Source organism: Pseudopodoces humilis, chromosome 7, assembly GCF_049639895.1.
Source record: "Pseudopodoces humilis isolate 2021_Gansu_Grassland_sample_001 chromosome 7, ASM4963989v1, whole genome shotgun sequence".
Classification (NCBI taxonomy): domain Eukaryota; kingdom Metazoa; phylum Chordata; class Aves; order Passeriformes; family Paridae; genus Pseudopodoces; species Pseudopodoces humilis.
Genome location: NC_142206.1, coordinates 20,989,748 through 21,003,962, shown reverse-complemented (window position 1 = coordinate 21,003,962; position 14,215 = coordinate 20,989,748). Strand labels below are relative to the sequence as shown.

Below are 14,215 nucleotides of genomic sequence, written 5' to 3'. Positions count from 1 at the left end.
AGTCCTTCCCCTTCTCCAGCATGGGGTCCTTCCCAAGGGAGATGGTTCTCTGTGAACTTCTCCATTGTGAATCCATCCCACTGGCAACAGTTCTCCAGAAACTTCTGCAATTTGAGTCACAAGAACAAGTGCAGGATTCTCCACTGGGGACAGGTCAATGTGGTTGTGTGTACAAATCAGAGGAAGAGTCTGGAAAGCAACCCTGCAGAATGAGAACTGGGGAACTGGGTCAGTGACAAATTGAAAATGCAGTGCCCTGGTAACCAAAAGAGCCAGCTGAGTCCTGGGGTACATCAGGCACGGCATTGCTGCTTGGTTGAGGGATTATTGTTCCACTCTATGCTTCAGCCCCACCTTGAGTACTGTGTGCAGTTTTGGGGGCCACAAAATAAGTACGTCCACCTATTAGATTGTGTCCACAGGCAACCAACATGGTGAAAGGTCTTGTGAGCAAGACTTATGAGGAGCATCTAAGGTCACTTGGTTTGCTCAGCTTGGAGAAGAGAAGGCTGGGGTGACCCCATTGCATGGTTCTATGAACCCAACCTCAGTGCCATAGGGAATCATTTGTTATTTCGGGCTTTACACTGGGAAAAGAAGTTACACACCCTCAAGACAAATATGGAAAGAAATTGAAATTAGGGGGGTTGACATTGTGATATCTTCATCTGCAACATATTAAGTGAAGTTTGAACTTCTCCACTCTTAAGACTTCCTGAGAAATAGGAGACCTAATGAATTGATGTTTCAGTCTCTGGTTTCCTGCTTAAATTGTGTTCCACGTGAACTATTCTTGAAATTACATTTTGACTGAAGGTAGGGGAAGATAAGAGGGCTGTTTTAATATAACTTGAAATCTTGATGGTAAAAGGTAATTTATATTTTCAGTAAGAGGCTTTCATCTTCATTGGACTCTAGTGATATTGATCTGATATCAGTACTAAGTATATATCCTTGAATTCTGACCAGATTCTGCTTCTGGTGTGAATGACAAATGTTTCACATTGTCCTAGCAAATAGAGCTCTTTCTCTGCATTTCTTTGGCTGGTCATTTTACAAGTGGCTGCATTTTGCCGGTCTGTTTGATCAATATTTTCTTTTGGTTCATTTTAAGATGAATGCTTGTGAATTTTAGATCACTGTGCCCCTTTGAGGGTATTTATAATAAAGTCATAGTAGTCAATGCAGGGTCTGGTTTTGTTTCCTGTTTTGTAACAGCTGAGAAACCAGTTGTCTTCCATGATTTATGGAAAAGTCCAAACCTTACAAATTAAGTGTATACAGCTTCATAATTAATTATGTTCTTAAACATAATGAAAATCTCCATTTGAAAATGAGGCATGCCCCAGAGTTTGAAACAGAACAGAAGAAATGAGATATTCAAATCAAAACAAAAGTTCTTTTTACCTAACAAATCCCATAGCCGTGTTTAGAACAAAGCTTGTCTCTTGAATGTTTGTTTGTGTGGGCAAAGCTAGCTCTACACAGCTGGAGATTAATAAGACTACAGTCACAAAGCGTGAGCGTGCAAAACTGGCAGTGCCCCTTGCCAGCAGACAAGACAGCACCAAGAATCTCGAGGGTTTTGTCTTAGAAGAAAGAGCCCTTAGGCAGAACCAAAGTCAATAACCCTTAAGGGTCAAACAGAGACAGGACAAGTCAGCAGCAATTCCTTCAGTATTTCACAAAAAGACTAAAGACTGTGCCATGACAAGGATGGAACATTGGATTCTGAAATGATCTAAGAAATCTAATATGGAAGAGATGAGCTACCAGACAGCCTTCACCTGCATTATTGAATGCCATTTAAATTACTGTCTCTACAGCTGATAACACTGTTTATAATATATTTCTTATGCTTCATATTCTTTTTGTTTAAACTTACTGTGTGAAATTCTTTCATTCAAAAATTGTTGAAAAACTAGTGTGACACATCTTACTGTGTCAGAATGCCAATGATTTGGTCTCTCAATTTATCTCTTTCTTTTCCTCTGCTCTGTAGGGTCGAGCTTTGTTTATCTACCATTTTTTTTCTATTATTTTTTCTTTGTTATTTAATTTCTTTCCAATTATGCTCCTCTTAGTTTGATAAATTATGATTTTGCATTTAATTTCTCAGGTTCTGTTGTGATAGGTGGCAGAAAACTGGTCATCTGATACTGTAGGAGAATAGTTTGTGACATTAACTCTTTGTAAGGCTGGATATCTTACAAAGTCTAGGTACCTTCCTCTGAATATTGTGATTCCTGTACCGTTCCAAAATTATGTCCTGCAGTTTTTAACACTTCCTTTAGTAGAAATTTTGCTTTGACTACAGTGGAATAAAACTTTGTGTGGATGAGTTGATCTGAATACCAAATAGAAATTTGTTTTTCCCTTATTCCCTTGACATATTGGGGATTTGAAAAATGTCAGCTGTTGATTTGGCAACAAAAAATTGATAGCAAAAAATCAGCTCAAAACTACTTTAAACTTTTTCTTGCAAAAGAGAACATATTAAGGCAGAGTGAAGGGGAGGGAAAGAATTCACTCTCAAATGCATCAAGTAGATCACTTTTTATTGAGGTGACATTTGCATCTGCTGTAGAAGGTGAGACGTCTGTGAGAAATTGCTAACATACCAGAAATCAGATGCATAATATCTTTTGTTTATATGCAATGTGTGATGTAATATTTATCGTGAAGTTATTGAAATCTGAAAGATTGAAGAGCTGAAGTTTGAACAGTCTGGGTTAAGCAATATGATTATTAGCAAAGAAAATGAATACACCTTCCAAGGTGTCTGACTGCAGCTAGAACTTTCCAGGGTATTAAAATCCATACCAAAGTAGTTGGAGATGGAAGTTATTCTTGTGGAACCTCATGAAGTGAGGGACAGGGACAGAATTCATGTCTAAATGGCCTTTGAGCAAGAGCACATTGAAAATGTGTATGAGGGATGTGAATGAAGCATACTTGTAAGCATAGATTAGAAAGGTGTTTTATGGTGGGCTTTGGGGTTTATTTTTTATCTCACAATGCTCTGCTTGCTTTGCATAAAGCCGTAATCTCAAATTTTGCTAGGTATAACTTTTTTTATGTAAGCCTGTCTTGTGCTGGGGAGCAAGATTCACAGAATTCACAGAATTTACAGAATTGCTAGGTTGGAAGAGACCTTCAAGATCACAGCGAGACAGGAGGACTGTCTGCATGGCTGAGGGTAAAAGGTCAGAAGAATATGTATGCAGTGGAAAAGGAGCTGCACCTCGAGACTCTCGTGCTGAGAGCACTTCCTACTGCTCTGTGAAGCATCGTTATGGGAACTGTGAATGCCAAGTATCAGCCTTTGGGAAGGAATTCCCTCTGGCAGAACAGTTCTCTGTTCCTCCTGCTTAGAAGCAGATGGCGAGGAGGAAGCCCACATCACCAGGCAGACCTGGGTATTCTGTACCTCTGTAGGCTGAAGATTGCTTTAATCCAGTAAGTCATTTTTCATTTCAGGCACACAGATATTTGAACTGACTTAGAAAAACCTGAAAATTATTTTGAGGATAATCTCTGCACTTTTTATATAAAGAAAATGAGCAGTACAAACAAGGCTGATTTTATACAAGATGGAACAGAGCAGCTAACAGAACTAAACTGTAAATATATTTCTAATATATTACAGCATTGCTTTATATTGGCCAAGTAGATTATTATACTTTGTCATAATATTGCTTCTAATGGTTTTCTAACATTGTTATATTATGGCAGTGCCTTTGACATTTTATGAAAAGAGCTATTTGAGCACAAAATCAAAGAGAGGTCTATATTGTTCAGATGCTGCAATGAGGGAAGCAATATATTTAATCCTCTTGATTTACAGTTATTGACTTTTATTTCTTTTAAAACTTTTTTACTGGGCTGAATACAAGAGTATTTTGCTTTAAAGTCATTCACTTCTTTAGATACATGAAGTAACACTCTGTACACAATGAGCCTCTGATGAACATAGAAAAATACACTACATCAGAACAAAAATGACAGCACACTGGTTAATTTATTTAATAACCAAGCAGCACAGACATGTTCAAATTCTCTGAATATTGCATTCAAAAATCTGATTCTATAGCAAAATTTCATGTTTAGAAGCAGTATAAGTGAAAATTACTAGGTAATTTATCTTTGCAACTTTTGTTGGATCATTACTCCAGTTTTACAAAGAAGACACAGAGATGCAGCATTAAGAACATTGGGGGGTACAACCTCTTCCCTACTGCCTTTGATCTGGAAATCTGGGCCATGTTCCCCACAGAAAGCTCCACTTAGTCTATTTGAATTTGTTGTTGCATATCTTTATAGCTCTTTGAGGATCTGAGATACTACAATTTAAAATTACCTTAACATGTCTAAACAGAGAAAAGCTGTCTTAGTTATGGACATTTCATAGAAAGAGGCAAGAATGGTCCTGTCTCCAATCCTATACCTTAAAATAAAGTAGCACTTTTTATAGCAAAGGATTAATAGCTAAACAAGAAAATATTTTTCAGTTGCATAAGTATCCCTAATTAGTTTTGCTAGGAATACTAAAGTTTTGGCACCACACAGTCCACTATGTTTTGAGTTATAAGCAAGAGATCTTCCTATTTCTTCTGTCCTGATCTCTTCTAAGTATACATAAAGCATTGCAAAATTGCTGAGTTCCATAATAATGGCAAATATCCACTAGTAACAAATCCGGGAGCCACCATAATCCATTCCTTTACTGCAGCTAAAAGTTAAATTTAAACTACCACTATGAAGAAGAAGAGCTCTATAAGTAGAAATTGTCATTCAATACTGAATTGCTGATCATTTGAAAATGTAGTTATTAAAAAAAGAAAAGTGTCATAGTTCAAAAAGAAAAAAAGTGGAAAATGAGGCTTGCACACTGAATTGGATTGATCTGTGTTAGCAAGAGAAAATTCTAACTGTATATAAGCTTTGTGCATCCTGGATGGTTGCAGAGTGAAATCATTGCTCATTCACTTGCTTACATCAAAGTTGTTATTTACCTTATTAGCAGCAAAAGAGCAGAAAATATGTGCTGGGTTTAGGTATTTGTGCAAAGCAATGACACCATTGCTGTGCTTCTGCTGTGTCAGAGTCGAGTGATCAGAGAGCGCTAGCTGATAGATCTCCTGAGCAGTAGATCAAGATAAAATGATGGTTTGCATCCTTTCTTGACTCCATGTTTGTGAAGTATGGTTTTGTTGCTATTTTCTTCTGTAACACTCCCAGGCTTTTTCCTTCTAATGGTTCTGTTAGGACAAAATGCCACCAGAAATGTGTTTCTGATGACCTTTCTGCTGCCCCTGTATAACAGGCTGGTGAGATTCAAATAAGAGCTGAAGCCTAATAAGAAAATTTGAATAAACAGAATGTACAGCCATTCACAATAGATGTATTTTTTATCTTTTTATTTTCTTTTTCTGCTTGATTAAAAAGCACAGTATGAATAAGGTTTTATAAGGTGAAAAGAGAACTCAGATTTTCATGGGATTTAATCTGATGTGTGAGAAATGTAAAGCTAATCTTCTATTTTGGAATGCTTTTCTTGAACTTATTGGCATTCATCTTCTGTTCCACTTTGCTAAATGTGTTCTTCAGCTTCCTTCGTTTATGGATATGGAATATTAGGCATTACTTGTCTTACTTGCCAAAGTTTCATCTATTCCTGAGCCAAGTGTGAACAGAGAATTTTCTAAAGTAGAGTCTAATGTGGAATTTGGTGAGAATTCAGGAGTTAAAACTATAAGCTATGCTGTCTGCAAAATGAAATAACAAGGAGATTTTGTTCCATCAAATTTAGAACTGATTTCCTTAAAAAAAGTATTCTAGGTTCTCATAGGAAATTACATTATTCATCCCTCTATTTTCAAATGATTAATATATTAATATAATCAAGAAACGTAAAAACTTTGAGACCACTCAGATGAGAAAATTTCATTATTATAATGAAGTTTCCATTTTTTGTCTCAGAAACAGATTTCAGCATGTTTTCCAGGCATTTGCTACTTTTGATCTCTGAAGTTATCACAGAACAAACAAGAGAATAGGAAAAAGTGAACACTTTCAGAACACAATGAACTATAGTAAACCTAGACTCTTAATTCTGATGGAAAGGCACTCTGACTTTCCAGAGGAATGTTGGAGCTTTGCTTTTATAATATATTGCCTGTCCATTCAGGTATATGAAGATATATACACTCTAGAATTTTTTGTTTATTTTGCTTTCATGTTAGCTTGGATAGAAAATTTTTGAGTGTTGATTAAATTGTATGTATGGATTTTGATAATTTCCACATTACTACAGATAAAGCATAAACCTCAGAATTGTTGTAAACAGGTGAAATGAAATATAGGATGGGCTAATTTAGAATGCAGAGGAGCTGGGATTTTGCTACAATAGTTAAGTTTAATTTTGAAAGAAATTAATTAAATTATGTCAGTTCAGAGGGACGTTTCAGAGCCATTGACATATGGTGCTTAGAACCGTACCTGCCATGCTGTCATTTCAAAGACATCACAGTTATTATCTCCAATGCCCTGCAGATGAAAAGAACAAATTCAATCTCATTATTATACAGTATGTTCTTTACTTGAAAAGGCTCCATATTCCCTAGTCATGCCTACGAATTTAGTGCATGTAAGGAATTATATTGAACTGGATATGTAGACAACTATGTTGATCCTTACCCTTCTCTATATATAGATTTATTAATTATTTTGAGCAGTAAAATGAAACTAAATTTAGGAGGTTTGTAAAACTTACTAATGGTAAGTTAATTTGGAACAACTTAGCTTTATTATTTTATTCCAATTTTAATAACTTTTTATGATTTTTGCTCTGTTACTCCTTTGACAGTTGCAATAAAAGTGTGCATGCACAATCCATTTATAGCTCTACTTTTTACTTCATTTATTTTCTGAACCAGAAATTTGCCATACTTCACCTTTTTTGTTTCCCCTCTTCAATAGGAATGCATTACATATATCAAGATTGTTATGGTAGAAAATCCTTTATATCCCCTGTAAAATGTGGGAAGGATATAATCGTTATACTGAATACATCAATATAAATATTATTATATTATTATCAAGTGCATGATCATGTTTTAGTCATTCCTTCTCTTAAATTCACCATCCATTCAGACCTTGCCTCATTTGTTGCAGAGGATGACTTGAAAAAGGAACTGCAAAGACATTTTGGGATCTTTTTTGAATGCTTGTCTTTGCAATTGAAAGAAAGTTCTTTGTTTGTTTTTTGTTTGTTTTTTTGTTTTGTTTTGTTTTTTGGGTTATTTTAATTAAAGCACATTGCTTTAACATATATAATAAAATTTTCCCTGCTATTATTAGGAATTTAGAAGTCTTTCAGTGCATACTCAGAACTCCGAGTATAAACAGCTGGAGATCTGTACATGGAGGGGAAGCAGGCTACTGAGTTGAGCTCAGCAGTGCATCTGAGAAAGGAGGGTTCTTCCCTAGATCTTATTTTTTTCCTCTGATAGCAGGTAGTACAAAAAGAAGGGATGTCAAGGACTAAATACTCCAGATTCCCTGACTTGTGCTGCTATTTACATATTTTACACTCCATCAGTTTCTCTCCAAAAGAAAGAGGTATGCATTTATAATATGACATTTGGTTTAACTTGGTATTGTTTATATAAGCTAAAACGAAAATTGATTAGCTTTCCAATTTTTTCCTCCTGCAACTCTGAAGAGATGTTTTTGGTCTCCTTTGATGTACTCTTACTCTGCATTTAATCAATGCTTCTGTATTTGCTTTGTCTTGTAGTTCTGTCCTTGCAATCTTCAAGAGCCTTATCATATTTAGTTCTTTTAAAGACCTCATGGAAAACACTGAAAACAATTATTCTTGGAAACAATTCTGTCATCATCTCATTGATTTTTTCTGCATTAAAGTGACGATTTTTTTTTTTTTTAATTTCTTATGTTGCTGACTCACCCTGTCCTTCTCTACTCCAGATATGTGCAGGGGTTTCCGTACACCCTCTGTCATTCTGTCTTCCAGATTGCTGTGCTAGTTAGTAATTAGTCCTTGTCCTTGCATCCTCTAGCTCTATTTCCACTCCATCCTGATAGACTAGTACATTTTGCTTAAGTTTATTCTGTCCCTGTTTGCCCCTGTGGCTGTTAATGGGGTTGCACAATGAAATATCTATTTTATTAGTATATAAAAGATCTATTTTAAAAGTATTCTGCCTTTACAGGAAGGCTTGTTATTAACCTCAGAGTTATAACCCGCTTTTCCAGAAATCTCTGCAGTGAGTGGAATGGTACAAGCACAACCAAATGCCTGTTCAGGGGATGGAAACCTGGCTGGGGACACAGGAGGCAGGATCTTCCAGAGAAAGTCACAGTTGCCAAGAGGAACTGTGGAACAATGGTCTATTCCCTTGCCATCTCTCCCTAGATCTTTTACTTTATTGATTCCATTTAGCTAAGTTTCTGAAAGTTAAAGACCCTCTCTGCTCATCTGTTTTGGCATGATCTCCACTAATCAGTATTAACAAGTCCCCCCAGGACAGGGTAGTGAAAAACAACTGCACTTATTGACTTCTTCATTTTGGAGGAGCTGAACTGTTTCCAGCAATTAAAGGCAATTTGAGTTTTCTGGGAAGTGTAAAAATTGGAGTAAGTAATAATAGTGTCTCTTATTTCACAGCCCTGCAGAGACTGAGCTGTTGCTCACCGATAACTCTCTTCTTTTTAACCTTTGTGTGACCTCCAAGGGATTTAGGACTCACAGTTAGAGAAAACAGTACTAATCTAATGCCCTACTTGGTCCCAGATGTCACTTTTTTGTGAATAAAATGTGTCATCTGATCTTCTCTTGTGGCTCTGCTCCTTTGGAACACCATCAGGAGAAATGCAATGTGGAGTGTTGGTTTACTAGGAGATGTATGGCAGGAATGTGAAGCCATGCATACACAGAATTTGTTAAGCAGCTCAAGTTGACTAGGCACAAGTAGCTAGAAGCCAAGGACGTGAGATCTGATCAGACAGAACCTCAGGGCAAGGAATGACAAGTGATGACATAAAGATAGTTCCTTCTTACCTAATTTTTGCTCTTAGATGTCTTAACAGTCTGTTTTACTGACAGATATGTGTTTCATAAAATTGTGCCAAACCTGTGTTGCTATGGGAGGAGCTGCCTCCTGTTCCACTGTAAGGATTGTGTCTTGTTAGGAATTCCATACTTGGTGAGGATGATGTAAGGTGCTGAAAACTCTTGGGCTTCGTTTCCAATCTAGAATTTGAGGCTTGTATTACCTACAATTAATAGGTATTCTTCCTTATAAGTGGAAAAAAAAGACTTCAGTTTCTCCCTTATTTCTTTTTTTTTTTGTTGTTATGTTTTGTTTTGTTTTGTTTGTTGTTGTTGTTGGTTGGCTGGTTTGCCCTGCTTTGGTTTTACTTATATTACCAACTGAGGGATGTAGACTTAAAAGTGTGCTGAATTTTTTTCTCAGCATCTTTTTGGAGCCGATCCTCATCTGGCTTCACCTCAAATGTTATATGACATTACGTGTCATATAACATATACGTGATATGACTATAATTTGAAATTAGTTCAGTCATGAAGTATTTGCCTTCTCCATTTTAAAGAATACAAGGGATTCTTCTTTTCTTTATTTTTTTATTTCCTGGTTTCTTTTCTGTCATTGTTTTCATTCATGTAATATGTTCACATAACAAATGAATGTGAGAATTTTGGCTACTATGACCTATATGATGTGGAAAATGTTCCAATATAACTTGGAGGAAACAGGAGAGAAGCTCAAGAAAATCAGACAGAAAGGTTTAAACTTTGGACCAAAGTCAGCTCCTGCTGATATGCTACCACTCCAACATATCCCTCATCTTTTGAGAACAGTTCATGTGCCTTTCCACTAAATACCTGTTTTTTATGAGCCCCAGGGCATTCCCAGAAGTTCTGTTATACCACTTCAAATAATAACTGTTACTGCTAGGGTCTAAGTACTTTTATGTTCTGTTTCAGGTTTTGAGGCCTTAGGGTGACCAGTGCTTTCCAAAATTCTGGTCTCTAGCTTAATGCTGCAATCTGTAACTTTTATGTCTGAAGGCTTAGATATTTGTCATATTATAAATTTAAGAGAAAAACTACCTGCATTTTTAAACCAAGATCATAGAGAATTATCTTTAAATAATCTTTGCAAATGCATTTCATTCTCTCTGGTTATAGTGCCTATTACGCTCAGAGCTCAGAAAATACCTGGACATGTCCATAATTGAAAAGTTAATCAGTCGTGCTGCTTTTTTTCATGACCCTCCTATGCAAAAAGCTGACTATTGGGGAGCTAGAGCCTATAAGATGAATGATGAAAAAAATAAGAGGTAGTATTTAAAAATACTGTGATTTGCCTTTTTTCTTTTTATTTGTGTGAAACAAGAAAAACTAATATGGAAACTTTGATTCAATATTGGTATTTTAATGGTAGATTTCTTTAATACATGTCTTCAAAAAGTGTAGTGTTTTGAAGGGCAATTATGTTCAGACTTGTGCAGACAATAAACAACAAGTGATCAATGGTGAATATGTAGAATTGAAAAGAATGGGAAAGATGGCAAGCAGAAAGAAGCAAGATAGGCATCTATACTCTTTGTTAAAGAGCTCCGTGGTAATCAAGTTTTAGAGATTTGGCATTTTAAAAATTTTAGCTGCTTTCTTAAGTGATATATGCAGTGTGGGAGATGCAATTACATTGCTGCAAGCAAAGCTGCAGCAGAAATATATGCTGTAGATAAGCATTTAAAATGACAGTGGTGCGGGCATAGAAGAAACCTGACAAGTTGTGAAAATTGGGACTATATCGCTGTATCACTTCTTCCGTGATATTCTGGGAACTATGTTAAAAGGAAACAGGAATAATCCTAATGAAACATGATCTCTTCTCTATTCCAAACTGCTGTAAACTGAATCTGACTGGCTGCTGCACTGGTGACATTTTCTAATCCAGTGTAATGGATTCCAGCACTTGTCCAGGCAGCTGTTGAAACCCCCCATTGATTGCAACCTATGCCATCTTTTTATCTGCCTGTTTCGCATTTCAATTATAATCTCCACCTCATTTTACCTCTTGTGATCACGTGGGTATCTAGCAAATGTCTACTATGAAAATAACAGTTCACATTAATCTGTTATGTCAGTTGATAACTAAATCACACTTCACAGATAAAACTCATTATTTATTTCTCATGTTTTCCAGGCTCAGTATGCTCATTGCTTCTCACTGAGTTTTGATCCTTTATTGCACTTACTTTTAAATTTGTGACAGTCAAAACCCTCTTTCATGGACAGAATATATTTTTTCTCACCATCTTGTTCATAAAAGAAAGTTGAAATCCGAGAGCTGAGGGAACTGAGCGGCTCAATTTTTTCTTTTAGCACTGTTTTGTATATACAGCGTTTGGTATGTCACTTAAGCTGCCTAAATTTAATGGTGTTTAAAATGAATACCATAATACTTAATTCACTGGATTATTTTGATCTAATTAATGAATCCTTTGAAAAACCCTTTGAAGTTCCCATTTTTAAGGTGCTTTAAAAATATGCAGTAGTCATAGCAATAAATTTATTTTATTTCCTGTGTTTAAGCCCAATATCATATGGATTTGGAAATGCTACTTTGTTTTACTCTCCCCACAAAAAGAGCTTCCTTTTGTGTGTCATAACTAAGTTCTTTCACTTCTCAGATCCACCTCTAAGTAATGATTGTTTCTTGTGAATAGATGTATCAAAGAGAATTTTAAAGATTTATTATTCATACTCCATATGAACCACTGGAGTCCTTCATTCTAAAATAAGCCTTTTGAAAAATGTAGATTATTTTCCTTTCAACCTTGTCTGCAGTTTAGAAGCATGCAGTGAAAATGTGCTGCTTATGGGTGAGGGATATATCCTGCACTGGGAGTCCTAAAGAGACCTGAACATGTGGAGTATTATTAATACTGTTTGGGACCATAAAATATTACCCCACAGCTCTGCAGGTGGGGTCTCAGCAGAGCAGAGGGGCAGAATCTCCTCCCTTGCCCTGCTGCCCATGCTGCTTTGGAAGGAGCCCAGGATATGTTTGGCTTCCTGGGGTGCAAGCACACTTTGCTGGGTCTTGTTCAGCTTTTCATCCACCGGTACCCTCAGCCCTTCCCAGCAGGGCTGCTCTCAGTTCTTTCATCCCCCAGCATGTATTGACACCAGGGGTTGCCCTGTTGTGCAGGAGCTTCCACTTGGCCTTGTTAAACTTCATGAGATTCACATGGAAGCGCTTTTACCATTTAAATTTCCTTCCTGTATTAAAATCTACTCCAGTTTTGTGTGATAAGAATCTTAGGTCACAATGTAAGTACATCTCATGCATAAGTAAAAACGTGGCTGTATTAAATACTTCTAAGGTTAGGACCCAAGAATGTAATCCTCATCCTGTGTTAGAGCAAAATACTGCACTTTATTTATATCTTATAGATTTTTAGATCACCTTATTTTCAAAGTATTCCTCTAGCAAGTTCATGAGAATGAAAAACTAGGACAATTTAACAGCTGAAGTGGCTTTTTAGAAAGTTGCCAAGTTATTGGCATCACTGACAATTTGCCTGGCGCTGTGAGGTCTAATGCAAGATGACTAACTTTAAGGCTGAAATACTAGCTGTAGGAAGGGCAGAGAACTGAGGCTATAGTTCTTTACCCAACTATTGCTTAATCATTTATATTTATTGGTTGAGAAAGGATTAAATAATATTTATCTATACAAGTATAGTTGACACCAATTTATGTGAGTTTATGAAACTAAAAGAACAGAATAGGCAGAACCTTTGTAATAAGCCTGAGAACAATATCAGTATTACTTGAGTTTAGGGAATAAAATGGGGAAAATATTAATAGGCTGTCAGATAATAACATTTGTAATACTCTAGTAAGAATTATTCTTCGTGTCTTTCACAAGCTTTTACAAATATTGGAAACACTGCATCTGCAAACCTTAATTATACCCTCACTGCTCCACCGAGAGTTAACATTTTTAACCCTGATGAAATGAAAAGTCATGTGGCAAGTTTGGTTTTTTTAATATAATTTTGAACTGTCTCCTAATCTCGGAAAAAAACCCCAGAACAACCAGAGCATAGTCTTTTTTTTTTTTTTTTTTGTATTTATATTTAATTTGCAATAATACCGCAGGCATTTTAAACATTTACTTATGTAACCATATAAAACACTGAGATATGCTTATAACATGATCAAAATAAGTATGAATTCATGAAGTCTAAAATTTAGGAAGCATTTTATAACAGATGAGAATAAATTCTAAAATCTAGCTTTTTTGTCCTTTATAGTCTCAATTAACTAATTTTTACTTGCAATTAAGTTTTATAGTAGGAATACAGTAGGAATTGTTTTTGACATGGGGTTCATATGATAGTTTCACACATTGTTGTTGCCTTTGTTGTTGGAAGGATATATGTGATATTAAAGTTTTGAATATTTTTTCCTAGTTTCTTGTCATTTAAGAAGCAATCAGTCAAAGAATAAACAAGAGATTGATTTTATTGTACCAAGACTCTGATTTCTGAAAGTGCTTATATAGCAACATCTCTAAAATGAAGTCTGGGCTTAGGCAAAAGCATCTGTTTTCAAAATTGTCACCCTAGTTGATTCTGTGAAAGCCCACAGGAATTGAGAGACATTAGAGATACTGTAGCTTGAACCTTGATCTTTGGCATTTCTTTCTTCTAATAGCTCTACATTAAATACAAAGGAATTCTTAAAATGGAAAAATACTGTTGAAGAGATGATGGGTATTAAAAAAAGGGAGAACATGAGGAAACTCTGTGCAATTGGTAGTTTAATTTCTAAGTCTTTCTGCTCTGGTTTTATTATTCTCTGTATTTAAATATTAATAGAGTCAGTGCTATTTAACCAAAGTCGTTCGTATCATCTCACTAACCTACGTGGAATCAAGGCAGAATGAACTTCAGCTCTCTAAGTGAGCAGGAGATAACAATGCAGCATGACACAGAAATGATTGAATTTGCCAGCAGTGTTTGTGCAATGCTTGCTAATTTACAAGGGCATTTTCAAGTGATTCAGTGGCTGGGATTCCTTGGGGGCAGTTCTCTTGGGCACTGAAACTGAGTCAACATTTAAATGGTTTTACTTTTGGAGTAGCTTAGA

At 35.9% G+C, this 14,215-nt stretch overlaps 1 protein-coding gene across 6 annotated transcripts in view; it reads left to right on the top strand.

Annotated features, from left to right (window-relative positions):
• LRRC4C (leucine rich repeat containing 4C) overlaps positions 1 to 14,215 on the top strand; it is a 490,474-nt gene that overhangs the window by 440,357 nt on the left and 35,902 nt on the right. The gene's annotated exons all lie outside the window — the stretch shown is intronic.